We start from the raw sequence: 12,544 nt of genomic DNA, 5'->3' as shown, positions 1-12,544 counted from the left end.
TCTTTTACTAGCTAGAGTCGATTTTTCTAGTAATTTTAGTGCATGTTCCCAATCATGTGTTCTCCAGGCTTCATTAGTAATTTTGGAGTTTAGTAGTGTGAGTGCTACCTCATGTGTGCCTAGAAGGGACACACAATGTCCCCATGCATCAAGATTAAGATACAGGTCAGGTCACCATATTCTAACATATTACCATGTGGTCCCTACACAGGTGCTTGGTAAAAAGTGGCCAAAAAGTCTCCAGGTAAAAGTTGTTGCTGTTTGTTGGGATCTGTTACAAACTGTGATGGTCTGAGTCCAGTAGATTGTACAGGGGGGATTGGTCTGTCTAATCGGCATCCTACTCTATGTTCTGTCCCTTCATCATTCCAGTATCTGACTTGAAGAATAAAATATTCATCATGTTCAAGTCGAGAAGCAGTCAAGGTATTATCCCATTCTTATTGTCTGTTACACCACTAATGTTCAGGGCAGCAATGAAGGTCCTCAGTCTCTGTCTCCTTGAACAGAAAGCAATTTTGGTATTGGCCTTGGCAGTATTCAGAGCCTCCTTCATACTGCTAATATCTTCCACTCGGTTTTCACTACTGTCAACCATGCAAGTTCCAGATGGAGAGTCAGGAATACCGTCACACACAGATGTAGGAGGATTCTTCAATGCTGTTTCCATAACAGTTTCGTTTGACTAGGCAGGGTTGAACCCTCAAAACCTGGAGGATGAGTGAACCAATCTTAGTCTGGCCTACACTCTTCGACCTGTCTGGCATGACCCTTCCAAGAGCCAAAGCATGAAGCCCTGTTTCCAGTCAGCATAGCTCTCTGGGTCATTGAGGCACTCAAGCCTCCAAAGCAGGACAACATTGTGGTTCTCTTCAAGGATCATCCCATATTTCTGCTATGTTATTAAGATATTCATAACACTGACCTACATTTGCCTGTGCACCTCTTGGAACCAGGATGTCAGCCATTTTATAGTACTGGGTGGATTCCCTAACATTTGTTTAGAGCTCTCTGAGTTGGACTACTGCTAAGTAATAATTCTTTCTAAAATAATACTTTTGATATAACATGATGATATTGGGTTTGTTGAGGTCCTAAACTCAAAAACATTGCCTTATCTGATATAGATATCTACGTGTGCACTCACTAAAAGGAGGTTATAGTGCAACTACCTACTCTTCATAAACTAGGTCACTTCCCTGTTTATCATCCATGATGAGTTTAGCTGCCAATAGCCACTACTTGAGCAGAGGTTGCCCTTCACCTTACCAAGGAGGAGATGAGATCATACTCAGTTTGAAGGAACAACACCTTATATTCAGTCTGGGTAGTCTCCAACCTGAAGGCATGAACATTGATTTATTGAACTTCTGGTAATGCCCTATCCCCTTTACCATTCCCTGTTTCCATTTCCATTTCTCACTTTACCTCCTTACCTGCCCATTATCATCCTCTGGTGTTCCTCCCCTTTCCCTTTCTAACATGGCCTTCTGTCCGCTCCCATCTGAGTCCCCCTTCTCCAGCCCTTTATCTCTTTCACCAGTCTTCTTCCCAGCTTTTTACTTCAGCCATCCTCACCTCCTGGTTTCATCCAATCTTGTGTTTCTTCCTCTTCTCCCCCACCTTCTTATTCTGACTTCTCATCTTTTTTCTCCAGTTCTGGTGAAGGGTCTTGTATCGAAACATTAACTGTTTACTCTTTTCCATAGATGCTGCCTGGCCTGCTGAGTTCCTCCAGCATTTTATGTGCATTGAGGAGATACTTCTAGCTAACAAAGTAGCTTAAACACCATTCATTTATTTTAAACTACATATTTACATCCAGAAAATACTCTAAAACACAATTAAAAATTACAGAGGATTTTTATCTTAAAGAACATTTCAAACTCACAAACAATTTCTAAAACACAGAGGGTTTCCAAAACACAAATACAAGTTCTATAAACTAAAAAAAACACAGCAATATGCAGATGATCAATCGTCCGCTGCAGTAATCAAAGGCAAAGGGAGGGATTCTAGTCACCTGTCATTCTTGAAATTCTTGAAATTCTTTCGCCATTTCTGATTGTCTGAACTGCTGCCTACATTGAAACTGTTTTCCTGCCACTTGGCAGAATGTTCACATGTTTATGATAATTTTTTCAGATACTGTTTTATGCAAGAGGTCTAGGATCTTCCTGTAGACACAGCTCCCGGATTCCCAAGAACTAATGCTGCAAAGCTGACTCTTTAAGCAGACAAACCTTCCAACTATTAACAGATCAGCTATTTGATATTCCAAATAATATTTTCTATCTGGTCTGCAAGCTTCCTTGAATTGAATAACTTAGCCAGTTTGTCTTGTTTGAGACAGGCCCAAATAAATAACCCACTGTCTTATTCTGCAACTCTTGAGAAGTGAGTGCAGGTACTATGGCCAGAATCCATTTTTATAAATGCTGCATCTGTTTGCAAAGCTGTCCTTCCAATTTCAAACTGATTATTGCTTGCAATTTACGTTAAGAACTGAAGACTGGCTCAAGTTTACGAAGCTAAACAAAGAATATTGGTTTGGAAGTTTAATTTACTCAAAATCAACACTTCAATTTCTCGAAGTGTCCGCTACTGTGTTTAGAAAGCGGTGCTTGGTTAAAGAAAAAGAAGAGTCCCCTTGATCCAGGAAGTGAATATTCATCACTTCTGTGCCCATTTACCTTTATTATTGGCATTGAGTTACCACTTAATAAATATATATCTCAAATAATATTCCACAATGATCTTTATGATTATTTCACAGTCATCTAAGGGTCATCCTTTTCCCCAACAATGACAAGGTAACCCCTATCAACTCTGAAATAGAGCACAATGGACTCTGTTATTTTCATCCTTTTGAAAGATAATTACACTATGTCAATTAAATTACAAGAGGTAGAGCAAGAGATCCAGAAGCTTTAAGTATATAATTCTTTGTGTGTGGTAGATCATTTGACAAGGATTTGCATGGGAGGTTTGTCAAGAAGGTTCAGTCATTTGGCATTCAGGATGAGGTTGTAAGTTGAATTAGACATTGGCTTTGTGAGAGAAGTCAGAGAGTGGCAGTAGATGGTTGTCTGGGGGCCTGTGACTATTGGAATATCACAGGGATTGGTGCTAGGTCCATTGTTGTTTGTCATTTATATCAATGATCGGGATAATAATGTGGTTAACTGGATCAGCAAATTTGAAGATGACACTAAGATTGAAGGTGTAGTGGACAAAGAGAAAGAATATCATGGCTTGCAGTGAATGGGATCTGGACCACCTGAAAAAAAAGGACTGAAAAACGGCAGATGGAATTTAATGTAGACAAGTGTGAGGTGTTGCATTTCCATAGGATCAGCCAGGATAGGTCTTATACAGTGAATGGTAGAGCACTGAGCAGTTCGGTGGAACAAAGGGACCTTGCCGACGGGACATCAACCGTCTCGACTTCACAACACCCTGTTGCAATTCCAACCTAACTCCTTCCGAACGCTCTGCTCTGCTCCCTCCGCACCAATCTCAACCTCACTATAAAACCTCCTGATAAGGGGGGAGCTGTTGTTGTCTGGACTTTTGTCTGCACTTTTCCTTCTGAGGTTCCGATTTAACACTGGACACCATGGTCCCTTAAGGTAGTCTCATCGAACAGATGCCTTGGCTGTTTGGATTCAGGACTGGCTTGCCTTTAGAAGACAGAGGGTAGTTGTCCATACAACTTATTCTGACTGGCAGTTTGTGATTAGTGTGTTCCACTGGGATCTATACTGGGACCTGTGCTGTTTGAGATGTGTATAAATGACCTGGATGAAAATGTAGATGGGTGGGTTAGTAAGTTTGCAAATTATATGAAGATTGGTGGTGGTGTGAAATGTATAACTAACTTGGATAAAGATGTGGTTAGGTGGGAGAGTATACTTGCCGACAGCACAAATACTGGCTGTATTGTGGATTGCATAGAAGATTGCCAAAGCTGCAGTACATGTCAGATGCAAATGGCAAATTTAGTTTAAACTGGCAAAGTATGAAGTGCTCCAACTTGGAAGATCAAATGCAAAGAGACAGTGCACAGTTACTGGCAGTACCTTTAATGATGCTGATATGCAGAAGGATTTTAGGGTCAAAGTCCACAGATCTCCATAGGTGGCTGCACAAGTTGATAGTGTAGTAAAAAAGGCATATGACATATTTGCCTTTATTAGCTGAAGCTCTAAATTCTTGGGTCAAGAAATTATATTGCAGCTTTATAAAACACTGCGTAGGCCACATCTGGAGTGTGACATTCAATTCTGCTTGCAGGAGAGACATGGAGGCTTTCGAGAGAGTGCAGGCTTATCAGGATGCTGCCTGCATTAGAGGACATGTGCTGTAAGCAGAGGTTGGTCAAACTTTGTTCATTCACTCTGGTGAGGCAGAGATTTAGGGGAGATCTTATGGAAGTTTATAAAATTATGAGAGGCATAAATAGTTTGAATTTCTTTCCCAGGTTCAAAATGTTTATTACTGGAGAGCATGTATTTAAAATGAGAGGTGGTAAGTTCAAAGGCCATGTGCAGATCAACATTGGTTGGTGCCTGAAATGTGCTGCTGGGGCTGGTAGTGGAGACAAGTGCAATAGAGATATTTAAATAGCTTTTAAGTAGACACAGGAAAGTGCAGAGAATGGAGGGATATGGACATTGTATAGACAAAAGGGATTTGTTTAGGTAGGTCCTTAAAGCAAATTTGTTAAATCCATTTATTATTGTCACATAAGCTAAAGTACAGTGGAAAAACTTGGCTTGCATATGGCTCATACAGATCAATTCATTACAAACAATGTATTAATGTATTACATGGTCAAATGATAACAGAATACATAATACAATATTATCAGAGTAAGTGCAATGTTGGTGAATAATAAGGTGCAAGATCATAACAAGTTAGATTGTGAGGTCAAGATTCGGAACCATTCAATAGTTTTAATCAGCAAGATAGAAGCTGTACTTGAGGCTGCTGGAATGTGCTTTATTGCTTTTGTATTTGCCCTATGGGAAGTGGGGGAAGAGAGAATGTTTGGGGTGGGTGGGATTGTTGATTATGTTGGCTGCTTTATCAAGACAGTGAGATGTGTACACAGAGTCCATAGATGGGACACTGGTTTCTGAGGTGTGCTGAACTGTGTTGAGGTGTGTTGAACATGGGTCAAATCTTTGTTCTGTACTGTTCTATGTTCTAAAATATACAATGAGAAACTTACCTGAAATCTAAAGAAACTGTCAAGGCTTGATCACAACTTTAAAAAGAGAAGGTGCATTCTGGAGGCTTGCTGTATATCAGAATGAAAGTCTTGAGTTGGGAAGTTAAATATAATTTGACAAAACTTAACACTGTAACAATCGCGTTCTTCATTTGGGGAAAAACACAAAGCCAAAACATAACAACACGTATTGAGACAATTTTGGAATTTGAGTGTGATGAAAGCGATTGTGCAGATAAACTCAGCTTCCAAAGATGTTTCTTTAACGCCTATTAAACAGTGATAAGTCCAGACTGATAACTCTGTAAGTGGTAACTTTCCCTCCACCATCTTTGGCAGAGATACAGTCTGACCTAAGAACTTTTTGTATGTCATTGTTATATGGTTCTTCTGGCATTCCCAATCAGGGTGATGGTGAGGATGGATTCCGTATTTTGCCATGGAATGGAGTCAAGGAGACTCATGTCAAAATCAAAGCTGCAATTGAGGAGCTTTTTCTGGTAAGAACAGGGGTCAGTAGCTGTCAAAAACACAATTACTGTAGTTGTAACGGTGGAAATTTCTCTGAATTGTTTCCCTACATAATAATATGTAAATAAATTGCCTTAACTTTGAGACTGAACTGCTAAATGTTCTCTCCAATATGTTCACTGTCTACTCAGTTTAACAGTTTGGTCTAGACAACAGGATTCCATGGCTTCATTGGTCACTGGGGGAAATAAGGACAAGTTGCTATTTGTGTATCGTGTACATGCCCTCCCAAGTTTATAATGGGGTTCCGTTCCTGAGAACTGCTCATAAAATGAACGGTTTGCAAGTTGGAAATGTGGCCCCTTGGCAATACATTTAAATAAAACAGAGGCCAACCAAGGATAACATGTAATTAAACCAGGGTGTTTAACTCAACTCTTCAGAAATTGTTGTAAACCAACATCCCAAAGAGCAAAAGATGCATGCAAGAGTGAGTAGATAGCAAATCCATCCCACTGGATATTCACATGCTTGTTTCTATGAGAACCTGTGCATTCATGCTAAATTAGACCTACTCAGGACTGCAAGGCTCATCACGGATCAAGAATCTAACTGGTCTAGTTCAAGGGGTTAAGAGAGGTGGAGGTTAACATCAGAACAGAATGTTCTGGCTGTCATGAATTCTTGTGATTGTTTAACTGGTATCAATCATAAAATGCATGTTAGGGCTCAGGAGGGAGCTGGGTAAGCAATTGGCTGCTCAAATAAACCCTGACAAGCAATCTCATACCATGAGTAAGGAAACTCCAGTGGAGGCCTGAAGGGTAAATGAGAGAGGAGTTAGTTGATAAAAATGAGAACCTTATAGATAAGATGATTAAAAACATCTGGGATTCATTCAAGATCTCACTCCACATGCAAAAGTGTATCTGGTGGAATAAATAAAGAATGAACTTATGGATCCCTCCTACCCTGGTCATTTTCTCTTCTCTCCACTCCCATCAGGTAGAAGACACAAAAGTGAGAGAACATTTCCCACCAGACTCAAGGACAACTTCTATCCCACTGTTACTAGGCTCCTGAATTGACCTCTCATTAGCTAAAGATGAACTCTTGATCCATTACTCTACCAAATCATGGTCCACGCATTTTGTTTGCCCTCCTACACCCCACTTACTCTGTAACCATGACACATTATTCTGCATTCTGTCATTCTGGGTTGCACTACTGTGTGCCAGTTACCTCAGTGTCTGAGGCCAATGTGCGAGCATCCTTCAGCAGGTTAGATCCACAGGAAGCATCTGGCCAAAGTGAAATGACCTGGATCTGTGTTGCCCAGGTGCCCTACATGGATTCATATTCAATATCAGCAAAACAAAGAGCTGACTATTGGAAGAAGATAGAGGTCCATGAGATGATCCTCATAAGAGGAATGGGATTGGTGAGAGTGAGTAGCTTTAAATTTCTCGGCACAAATTTATCCACGGATCTGTCATCGGACCAGCACATTCAATAAGTGATGTCATGAAGAAGACACAACAGTGCCTCTAATATCTTAGAAGTTTGTGCATTTGGTATGTATGCCACTAAAAACAATGATAAACTTCAACTAACATGCAGTGAAGAATAGCTGGTTTCATTATGGCTTGGTATGGAAACACCAATACTTAGGAATAGAAACTACTACAGAACGTGGTGGAAGTAGCCCAGTCCATTACAGGTAAAAGGCTCTCCACCACTGATTATGTTTACATAGAGTGCTGCTACAAGAAAGTATTATTCATCAGCGATCCCCACCCTGGTCTCACTGTGATTACAACTATTGAACAGGAGATATAGAAGCCTTGGTGCTGCATGACCAGGTCCAGAATCAGTTATTACCCTGCTACCTTCATGCTCCTGAATGTGTAGATAACTACATTCACCACTACTCTGAACTGATTCTATGATCTACAACCTACAGACTCACTTTCAAAGACTCTTTACATCTCCTGATCTCCGTATTATTTTTCTTTCAATTGTTTATCTTCTTTTACACATAGGTGTTTGCCAGTCTTGGTGTACTTTTAGACTTTCATAAAATTCTGTTGTATTTCTTTTATCCCTGTAGATGGACTTTGATGATAAATTTGCTTTGAACTTTGATCTTTTTGAACAGTACTGTACAAAAGTTTTAAGCACATATATGTAATTAGTGTGCCTCAGACTTTTGCACAGTACTGCAGTAATTTGATGTATTGCACTACACTGCTGTCCGTGAAAAGAAGACAAATTTTGTGACTTACGTGAATGATATTTATCACCAGATTAACAAGATCACTATCCGCTCCATGTTGACAAGTACAATACAGTATTTTCCAATCCACCCTCTATGTTTTCATCCAGATCATAGATATATGTGTGCGTGCCTGTGTAATACGCACACCATAAACAACACAAGTTCAGTATAGATCCCACAGAATACCACTAGTCACAGGCTTCCAGCTGGAATAACTCCTAATAATCACTACACTTTGTCTTATATGGACAAGCCAAATCCAAAAATGCCATGACTTCAATAACTCTTTGTGCAATTTCATCCTCGATTTCATATCTGGCAGACCCCAGTCAGTTCAGCTTGGCAACAACTCTGCAGGTCCTGCACAACATCCTGAAAGCCAAAAGATGTTAATTTATGACAGATAATGGTAGTAGTTTTCTTTTTATTGTTAGGGCACAAGAATGTTAATGATTTTGTTCTCAGGTACAAATTGAGTATTTAGTTATTAGAAGAACTCACAAGATGCCTGAAGAGATAACAACAATAAGTTATCATTTACATTATATGTTCAGAACAGCTTCTTCCCCTCTGCCACCTGATTCCTAAATGGGCATTGAAGCTTTGGATACTACCTCACTTTTTATAACTATATAACAATTACACCATGGAAACAGGCCATCTCGGCCTTTCTAGTCTGTGCCAAACGCTTACTCTCACCTAGTCCCACCTACCTGCACTCAGCCCATAACCCTCCATTCCTTTCCTATCCATATACCTATCCAATTTTTTTAAATTACAAAATTGAACCTGCCTCTACCACTTCTACTGGAAGCTCGTTCCACACAGCTACCACTCTCTGAGTAAAGAAATTCCCCCTCGTGTTACCCCTAAACTTTTGCCCCTTAACTGCCAATTCATGTCCTCTTGTTTGAATCTCCCTTACTCTCAATGGAATAAGCCTATCCACGTCAACTCTATCTATCCCCCTCATAATTTTAAATACCTCTATCAAGTCCCCCATCAACCTTCTATGCTCCAAAGAATAAAGACCTAACTTGTTCAACTTTTCTCTGTAACTTAGGTGCTGAACCCAGGTAACATTCTAGTAAATCTCCTCTGTACTCTCTCTATTTTGTTGACATCTTTCCTGTAATTTGGTGACCAGAACTGTACACAATGCTCCAAAGTTGTACAATTTTAACATTACATCTCAACTCCTATACTCAATGCTCTGATTTATAAAGGCGAGCAGACCAAAAGCTTTCTTCACCACCCTATCTACATGAGATTCCACCTTCAGGGAACTATGCACCATTATTCCCAGATCACTCCATTCTACTGCATTCCTCAATGCCCTAACATCTACCATGTATGTCCTATTTTGATTAGTCCTACCAAAATGTAGCACCTCACACTCATCAGCTTTAAACTCCATCTGCCATCTTTCAGCCCACTCTTCTAACTGGCCTAAATCTCTCTGCAAGCTTTGAAAACCTTAATATGCAGTATTTCTGTTTTTGCACATTTTAAAAAATCTATTCAATATATGTAATTGATTTACTTGTTTATTTATTATTATGTTTTATTTTATTTTTTTTTTTTCTCTCTCTCTCTCTGTGCTAGGTTATGTATTGCATTGAACTGCCACTGCTAAGTTAACAATTTCACATCACATGCCGGTGATAATAAACCTGATTCTGATTCTGACAAGCATGTGGTTTACGTACACCTTTTGTGAATTGTGAATATAATTATTGATTTGAATGAATGGCCCTATAGCATTTGAAAACTGGCTTGCCTATAAGGAAAATGGTAGACCAGTTTTATTTTAGATGAACAGTGGTGATCTGTACTGGAGCCTCTGTTGTTCATTATACGTTTGTATATATAAAAATGGCTGCACAGATTGATAGAGTGGTAAAGATTGTGCATGACATGCTTGCCTTGCACTGGAGAAGTTTTTTCCCTACTGCGGTCACTTTGCTGAACAGTTAACTGCCGGTTAACTGTCGGCTAACTATTACTTGGATTGCACTACTTGTATGTATAATCTATATTTTCATTTATATTTATCATTATTATTGTTATGAGCAGAGAGACAACATCTGCCGGAAGTAAATTCCTTGTATGTGTACAGGTACTTGACAATTAAAGTCTGATTCTGATAGCTTTAGAAAGCTCTGGTTCAGCCACGTTTAAAGTATTGCATTCAGTTCTCATTAGAGAATGGATGATGAGGCTTTTGAAAGGGTATGGAGGAGGTCTATTAGGAGCGAAGTTTGGAATTCAGGTGCTATGAAGAGCTGAGGCTGTTTTTTCTAGAGTGGCCAGATCTGAGATGGATAAAACTATGAGATAAAACTATACAGTACATTTTTCCAGCATTTAAAAGGCTAGTGATTGCAGGCTTTAAGGTGGAGGAAGGAGTACAATGGAGAAGTGTGAGTCAAGGTGTTCTTTTTTACACAGAGTTTGGTGGGGGCCCCGGATTGCTGCCTGGGTTTGTGGTAGAAGCAGATAGCATAGGAGTGTTCAAGAAAATGTTTGATGAGAATACAAATATGGAAAGATGGAAGTATATGGTAAGGTTGTGTGAAAGAGGAGTTAGATAAATTAGAAGCCATTGGTTTAATTAATTTGGTATAGGCACACTCTATGCTGTACTGTTCTAGTATCATTCTCTCTTCCTGAGGGTTTGGTCTCAAACCCTCATTCTCTTACCTACTGCCTCCTATTAACTTTTCCCCTCCTGCCAAACCGTACTTCAATTCTCAGTTTACATCCTCTCCACCATGGAGTCTCACATCTCCGCTCTTGCTATATCCTTTCCACACCTCTGCCAACATGCTTCAGAAATCATCCTTCCTCCATTATATCCTATCACCTGGTCTCCTGTTCCATCTCCAAACTGTCTCTCCCCTTCCATTCTTCACCTTCCCTTTCCCACCCCTTCCCTTTTCACCACTGTCTTCCTGACCAATCCCATTGCAACCACTCACCAGCCCCTCAATAAAACCATTGTGCGCTGTACATATTTTCAACGTAGCCGCTCAGAGAGGAGAGTGAACCCCCTCCCTGTTGTCAGCAGCAAGAGCTGACAGTGTCTGCTGTCAGCGCTGACAAGAAAAAATTCTGCAGATGCTAGAATTCGAAGCAACACACACACAAGATGCTGGAAAAAATCAGCAGGACAAGCAGCATCTATGGAAAAGAGGAAAAAGTTGATGCTTTGGGCTGAAACTCTTCTTCAGGACTGGAGAGAAAAGATGAGAAGTTGGAGTAAGAAGGTGGAAGGAGGGGAGGAAAAAATACAAGGTTGTAGGTGATAGGTGAAACCAGAGGGGAAGTGTTGAAGTTGATTGATGAAAGATAAATGATAGGAGAAGAGCAGATGGCCATGGAAAATGGGAAGGGTAAGAGTACCAGAAGGAAGTTTTGGGCAGGTAAGGAGATAAGGTGAGAAAGGAAATGGTGAAGGGGGTGAGTATTACGAGATGTTTGAGAAATTGATGTTTATGCCATCAGTTTGGAGGCTACCCAAATGGAATACAAGGTGTTCCTCCAACATGAGTGTGACCTCAGCATGCCCAGTGAAGCGGTCTCGCAATCTGTGTCAGGTCTCACCTCTATACAGGAGGGCACTGGATCCCAACAGACTCACAGGCGAAGTGTCGCCTCACCAGGAAGGACTGCTTGTGGTGCTGAATGGTAGTGAGGGGGGAGATGTAGTGGCAGGTGTAGCACTTGTTCCACTTGCAAGGACAAATCCCAGGAGGGAGATCAGTAGGGGGTGGGAATAAATGGACAAGGGAGTCACATAGGGTGTGATCCTTGCAGAAAGCAGAAAGTTGGGGGGGAAGGAGGGAAAGTTGTGGTTGGGAGGTGGGATCCCATTGGAGATGGTGGTGGAAATTACAGGGAATTATGTGCTGGTTGCGGAGGTTGGTGGGGTGGTGGGTGAGAACGGGAGGAATCCTATAGTTGGTGCGGTTGCAAGTGGAAAGGTGCTACGTCTGCCCCTACACCTCCTCCCTCGATACCATTCAGGGCCCCAAATACTCATTCCAGGTGAGGTAACACTTCACTTGTGTGTCTGTTGGGGTTCATCTAATGTATTCAGTGCTCCTGGTGTGGACTCCTGTATATCAGTGGGACCTGACATAGTCTGGGAGATCACTTCACCAAATACTGCCAGAAAAATTGGGATCTCCCAGTGGCCATCTATTTTACTTCAACTTCCCATTCCCATTCTGACATGTCAGTCCATGGCTTCCTCTACTGCTGCAATGAGACAACACGCAAGTTGGAGGAAAGCCAGTTCTGAATCGACAAAGCAATGTCTCCTTGGATCCCATGCTTTCTTACTTTCTCAATAAGCCTTGCATGGGGTACCTTATCAAATGCCTTGCTGCAATCCATATACATTGCATCTACTGCTCTTTCTTCATCAATGTGTTTAGTCACATCCTCAAAAAATTCAGTCAGGCTCCTCAGGCACGACCTGCCCTTGACGAAGCCATGCTGACCACTCCTAATCATACTATACCTCTCCAAATGTTCATAAATCCTGCCTCTCA

At 40.8% G+C, this 12,544-nt stretch overlaps 1 protein-coding gene across 1 annotated transcript in view; it reads left to right on the top strand.

Annotated features, from left to right (window-relative positions):
- Positions 1 to 12,544, top strand: part of LOC132391342 (transmembrane protein 182-like) — an 84,779-nt gene that overhangs the window by 9,246 nt on the left and 62,989 nt on the right. The window lies entirely within an intron of this gene.

The sequence above is a fragment of the Hypanus sabinus genome, chromosome 3, assembly GCF_030144855.1.
Source record: "Hypanus sabinus isolate sHypSab1 chromosome 3, sHypSab1.hap1, whole genome shotgun sequence".
Lineage (NCBI taxonomy): Eukaryota > Metazoa > Chordata > Chondrichthyes > Myliobatiformes > Dasyatidae > Hypanus > Hypanus sabinus.
This window is presented reverse-complemented; position numbering and strand designations above follow the sequence as displayed.